The sequence below is a fragment of the Larimichthys crocea genome, chromosome XIX (assembly GCF_000972845.2).
Source record: "Larimichthys crocea isolate SSNF chromosome XIX, L_crocea_2.0, whole genome shotgun sequence".
NCBI lineage: Eukaryota > Metazoa > Chordata > Actinopteri > Sciaenidae > Larimichthys > Larimichthys crocea.
Window position 1 is genome coordinate 10,201 of NC_040029.1, and position 6,205 is coordinate 16,405.

Genomic DNA, 6,205 nt, shown 5'->3' on the forward strand with positions numbered 1-6,205 from the left:
GGAAGGGGGGGGGGGGGGGGGGTTAGGTGTTGAAGGTGTCAGGCTGAGGAGTGCAGGGGGAGGGGGAGCCGGCCAGGGGAGGTGTGAATAGGGGTCAGGGGGAGTGAGAGAGGGAGGGGGGGCATAATCAAATCTGTTGAAGAACAGATTCAGTTCATCTGCCCAGTCCTTGTCCCCGCTTACTGGGTTCCTCCCCACTCCTTTTCCATGGCCTGCGATGGTCTGCAGTCCTCTCCAGACGTCCCTGGCGTTGTTCTGTTCCATCTGCTTCTCCAGTTTCCTCCTGTAGCTGTCCTTCCCCTTCCTGATCCTCAGCCAGAGTTCCCTCTGGACTCTACGCAGCTCCTCTTTGTCCCCCGATCTGAAGACCCTCTTCTTCTCATTCAACAGGGCCTTAATCTCGGGGGTCACCCAGGGTTTGTTGTTGGGAAAACACCGTACCAACTTGGAGGACACAGTGTTCTCCACACAGAAGTTAATATAATCCGTGATGCAGTCGGTCATGCTGTCAATGTCACTGCCGTGGGGGCTGCAGAGTGCTTCCCAGTCCGTTGTCTCGAAGCAGTCTCTGAGCCTAGCACTGGTCTCCTCAGACCACTGCTTCACACGCCTCTTCACGGGTCGTTTATTCACCACAGGGGTGTAGTCTGTGATGAGGTGAACAAGGAAAGGGAATTTTTTTTGGAAGACTTTGGGAGACCTTTTTCTGACGAGGCCTAATAGTTGTGGTTTAACACCTATTTGGTGATAACTCATCAAGGCTTTGAGGTAGGGGCCTGAAATCCGCACCCGCGCATCGGGAGCGGACGGTCGACCATGGTGTCGAGTTTCAGACCCGTGGGTCCTTCGGAGAGGTCAGAGGTCAGCCGTTCTAGACCTGACGAGGCCTAGTAGTTGTGGTTTAACACCTTTTTGGTAATAACTCATCAACGCTTCGAGGCAGGAGGCTCAAATTCGACTACGTCGTACGCCGTCGAGCATTCTGTCTCGTCACGACCCCATCACCGTAGCGCTAGTTAGCTTTCTAGAAGGCCTACAGAGTTGGGACTTTGGAAGCATTGGGACTACGGTGGCATTGGAGACTGTCTTTCAGTACTACATTTTTTGGCCTGTTTGATGTAATGATGAATCAGATGCTGCTTTTTAAAATCACAGTCGTTGGTCCTGACTGTGGACGTGAACGCATAAAATGGCCACGCCCAAAAATGCCTTCATGTGAGCATTGGTGGTTCAGTGGTAGAATTCTCGCCTGCCACGCGGGAGGCCCGGGTTCGATTCCCGGCCAATGCAACACCCTTTTTCACCTTTTCACACCATCTATGTGTGTATAGACGTCAGGGTCTTTTAATAACAATTTCACAGTTTGTGAATCTATCTTCATTTGTTTTGAAGGAGAATTTTTATGGCAATGCGGAAGGAGCGGGTTCGATTCCCAGCCAATCCAACAGATGTTTCACATATTGTATCATCAAGAAACTGTTTATTGAAGGTAGGTTCTTGCTGTGGTCTCTAAAGAAGTGTTTGGCATAGGTTCAGATGTTGCAAGTGGAGGAAAAAAAGGTATGTACACTCCCCGTCGGGGAATCGAACCCCGGTCTCCCGCGTGACAGGCGGGGATACTCACCACTATACTAACGAGGAGATGATAGCATTTTTCCCACGCGTCTTTTTTTATGTTTTCATACACACAAACTGTGACCTTCTGTGTGTTGTGTCGGGACGGTTTATCTCACTGCAGCGATGACCACGTCAGGTTGTCTGACGTGCTCTTAAACACTTTTGCCACACTACACAGCGCAGATAGACGAGGTATTGATGGCTGGTGTAAAAACCTGTCTTCTTAAGGTTGCAAAAGAAGCCTCGTTGGCGCAGTAGGCAGCGCGTCAGTCTCATAATCTGAAGGTCGTGAGTTCGAGCCTCACACGGGGCATATGTTTTGTTACATTTTGCCTGAATTGTCAATAACAATTTCACAGTTTGTGAATTTATTTTTATTGAATTCGAGTCCTGGAAGGCAGGAGGCTGAAGAATTGGTAGTTGGGGTTTGTGGGATCGCCCGCAATGCTGAGTGGTTTTTGGGTCAGACGCCAAAATGCGCTGTAAATGTCGTGGAGGGCGGCACCGATGATCTTCCACAGTGATGTAGCTGTTCAGGATGCTGTCGGTGGTTCCACGGAAGAAGGTGTTGTGGAGAAATTGCTGATGTCAAAGGTCAATGGTGAGGTCAGGAAGGAAGAAAGTGTTCAGGAGCCTCTGATGTCTTATGCTGTATTATTTATTGACGCTTGAACAAGGAGAATTAGAGACATTCTCAAAGTTCATCAGAAGTGCCTCAGTCGGTCTCATGTTCTGCCCAACTCATCCTGGTGGATCGACTTTAACCTAAGGATAGAAAATTGCATAACAATGGGGACTGGTGCTCTGGCTCTTCTCAGGCTACGTTTACACATAGCCGGGTATGTTGAGAAACGAATATTTCCCTCCCTCCATACAAGGTACAAACGAAGGGAAATATCTCCGTTTTTAAAAATACCCGTGTACGTGTAAACAGGGCCTCAGTCTGCGGAGGAAGTAGAGGCGCTGCTGAGCTTTCCTGGCCAGTGATGCGGTTTTGCTGCTCCAGGAGAGGTCCTCAGCGAGGTGCACACCCAGGAACTTGGTGCTGCTCACTCTCTCCACAGTCAGTGGAGAGCGCTGGGTGGAGGCTCTCCAGAAGTCGACAACAATCTCCTTCGTCTTCTCCACCTTCAGAGAGAGGATGGAGAGGTCTTCTTTGGAACCGGGACGATGGTGGTGCTCTTGAAGAATGTTGTTGACGTGTTCATGTCGCAGAAATATGTTCGTAACACAACAGGAAGAGTGAGAACGCAGATACAACCAGCTCCCTCTGCTCAGCTGGCACAACATGTCAGGATGGCCGAGCGGTCTAAGGCGCTGCGTTCAGGTCGCAGTCTCCCCTGGAGGCGTGGGTTCGAATCCCACTTCTGACAGTAACTTTTTACCAGACTTCCAGCGCCTGTCCAGTATACTTTCAGACCTTTCATTTTTGTCCTGGGCTTAAACTCTTGTTCAAATGTTTATTGTGGGAAGAACCAGTGAGGATATTCCAGTAAATATGTGTTTATTTTGACTAACGCTATACTCTGTACTCGGGGACACAACCATCAGTATGCTGCAAGACAACTTTTATTCTTCTTCTCCCTCTTTAGGTATCTCACCCTTTTAGGCAAAAGTGTAACTGTTTCAGATCCTTTATGAAAACGGAGTGCATCAAACAGCATGGCTACTTCTGTGTTTCCTCATGTATCCCTAACATAACTTCAAGTGTAATCACATAAACTTACAAAAGACAATTTACAGTTAACCAGCCCTTAAACAAGAATGTAACCATTTGCTAGGACACGTTACTTCTGAACAAACATCTTTTTTTTCCCCTTAACTCTCTTATAACAAGCTGACCTAACAAAGCCCATCCATGACCTGTTGAAGACAGAGACATGGGGAGCACGTACGAATGCATTCCTGGAAACAAAGGGGTCAGAAACAGTGTTAGCCCAGTAGAGTCCAGATCATGAAACTATATTTTCAACTGATGTCTCTTCATATGGACTAGCAGCAGACTTCATTTCCAGAAGTCTGATAACTGTCTTCATCTACTTTAATGTTCATGAAATGAAAAGACTTTTTAAAAGAAGAGGAAGGGCAGCAGCACAGAAGAGGGGGGTTCTGGGAGTGCAAACCAGCTAAACCTGTTTTTTAACAGGTTTGATACTCCAGCTCTTACAGACAGTGATTGCCCACTTCACACCCCATCACGGACAGTTCAACCCCCCGTCCCCATCCACCAACTTCAGACCAGCAGCACTAACATTTCACATCATGAAACCTTTTAAGCGGCTGCTACTTCGGCTGGAAGAAGTCTTTCTTACCTGTGAGCATCAGCCTGTACAACTCCTCACTAAATTCCCACTAAGCTCTTTATAAGGCTTTTATTTACATATTGCACAGTTCACTGTTACTTGGTTTTTAATCTACTGTCACTGGTTCTATTTAGCTGTTATTTATACATGTGTATATATTGTTTAAAATAGGGTACTATATAGGGTATATTGTTAAAGTTTGGCTTTCTTACTATTGTTTTTCTTGCTATCACTTACCGTTTGAAAGCTGCGGTAACAAAAACAATTTCTGCTTCTGATTCTGGACAGCAGGTTGGACTGGACAGCAAACATGGACTGCTGCAGATGTTTTACCAGTCCAATCCACTTTATTTATAAATAGCACGATATTTAGCAAACACAAGGTTTCCAAAGTCTAACACAACACAATTAAAACAATGTAGACAATAGAAAGATCAATAGAAAGTATCAATAGACTTCAATAGAAAACAGAAAAAACAAAGTTGGTGATCGTCATCAGACACAGCTCCTGCCCCTATACATGAAAATAAAATACAACAAACACAAAACACTAATAAAACTATAGGTAAATGTTTACTTTAACAGCTGACCTGCAGTTAACGCTCAACACCGTTTCATTCAGTTAAAACACATGACACAGGTACGATAACAACCAACAACCATTACAAAACAACTCATTAAACTGATATGACATTCTTTAATGAGAGCAAACCAGCTAAACCTGTTTTTTTAACAGGTTTGATACTCCAGCTCCTACAGCCAGTGATTGCCCACTTCACACCCCATCACGACCATCATCACCTCAACTGCCCACACAAGATAAAAACAATATGCATTAAAATCCCTTAAAAGTGCTGATTCTGTGCTGTGCAATGTTTTAAAACCTGATTGGAAAATGTCAATAATTGTTTGTTCATTTAAAAAGTCCATGAGCTGGGAATAAACAATCTTCTCTAAGACGCCCCACCACCCAGAGGAGTGTGCTTGTAGCAGCGGGGGTGGGTCGGTGTTCGGCACAAACGGGGGAGGGTGCACAGCAGAGCCGTCTCCTCTCATGACTCAGGCGCATTGTTAATGAGCTGCTGGTGCTCTGCAGAAGAAGAGCTCTGGTTTTATGACCTTCATAATCACAATTTAAAATAAAATAAAATAGTGAAGAAGGTTGATCAGAGAGGGGAGGAATAAATCAGCTCCCTCTGCCACAGCAATGTAACATGTCAGGATGGCCGAGCGGTCTAAGGCGCTGCGTTCAGGTCGCAGTCTCCCCTGGAGGCGTGGGTTCGAATCCCACTTCTGACAGTAACTTTTTACATAAAGCGCACCATTACAGCAAGAGCAGATTTTTTTATGGCCAACCAGGAGGAGCGGGTTCGATTCTCGGACAACAGACTCGAACGTTTGAATCATCTGCTCACGCAACAGTTATATAACAAGACAGAAAGCACAGGAAACCACGTCAGGATGGCCGAGCGGTCTAAGGCGCTGCGTTCAGGTCGCAGTCTCCCCTGGAGGCGTGGGTTCGAATCCCACTTCTGACAGTAACTTTTCACAAAACTTCTTGTGTGTTTTTTCAGATTTTTTTTGTCACTACACTTTCTGTGTAGAACTTTATATATCTTATGGAAACAATGTCAGCAACACAGCGGTGGACAACTTGTTTATTCAAGGCAGAAGCTGCATTGTTCACCCCATACCTGAGGAGCTGAGGAGGAGGTGAAGGCTAAGCGGTGGAAGTACAAGCCCTCGGGTTCCTTTGATCATTATGAGGAACTGTCTCACCAACAAGACGGACGAGCTGGCTGCCCTTTGTGAGAACCACTTCACACCCACGTCACGTCCATCATCACCTCGGGCGGCAGAGCCCGCACCACCACCCGCCACACCCATGAACATTTCAACCCCCCACCACCACCACCATCATATTCAGCAACCGAGAAGCTCAGTGGTAGCGACGGCAAATCTGAAGAGGAAGAAGAAGAAAAAAGGAGGAAGGAAGAAAGAGACAGAGTGTTATACAGCATACATGTTCACATTTCCTCACCGCCTGTGTAACCCGCTCTATAGTTTGTGTTACAGAAAACAAAAAACAAAGTTGGTGGTCATCATCAGACACAGCTCCCTATACATGGAAATAAAATACAACAAACACAAAACACTAATAAAACTATAGGTAAATGTTTACTTTAACAGCTGACCTGCAGTTAACGCTCAACACCGTTTCATTAAGTTAAAACACGCGACACAACAACCATTACAAAACAACTCATTAAACTGATATTACATTC

General features: G+C 45.9%; 6 non-coding genes across 6 annotated transcripts; 5 read left to right on the plus strand and 1 right to left on the minus strand.

The window, feature by feature from the left end:
* The first annotated feature begins 1,219 nt into the window (after positions 1-1,219).
* On the plus strand, positions 1,220-1,290 carry trnag-gcc (transfer RNA glycine (anticodon GCC)). Its single transcript has one exon. It is a non-coding gene; the product is annotated as a tRNA-Gly (tRNA).
* A 279-nt stretch (positions 1,291-1,569) lies between these two features.
* trnad-guc (transfer RNA aspartic acid (anticodon GUC)) lies at positions 1,570-1,641 on the minus strand. The gene has a single exon. It is a non-coding gene; the product is annotated as a tRNA-Asp (tRNA).
* Positions 1,642-1,857: 216 nt separating this feature from the next.
* On the plus strand, positions 1,858-1,930 carry trnam-cau (transfer RNA methionine (anticodon CAU)). Its single transcript has one exon. It is a non-coding gene; the product is annotated as a tRNA-Met (tRNA).
* A 977-nt stretch (positions 1,931-2,907) lies between these two features.
* trnal-cag (transfer RNA leucine (anticodon CAG)) lies at positions 2,908-2,990 on the plus strand. Its single transcript has one exon. It is a non-coding gene; the product is annotated as a tRNA-Leu (tRNA).
* Positions 2,991-5,136: 2,146 nt separating this feature from the next.
* Positions 5,137-5,219, plus strand: trnal-cag (transfer RNA leucine (anticodon CAG)). The gene has a single exon. It is a non-coding gene; the product is annotated as a tRNA-Leu (tRNA).
* Positions 5,220-5,375: 156 nt separating this feature from the next.
* On the plus strand, positions 5,376-5,458 carry trnal-cag (transfer RNA leucine (anticodon CAG)). The gene has a single exon. It is a non-coding gene; the product is annotated as a tRNA-Leu (tRNA).
* Positions 5,459-6,205: the final 747 nt, after the last annotated feature.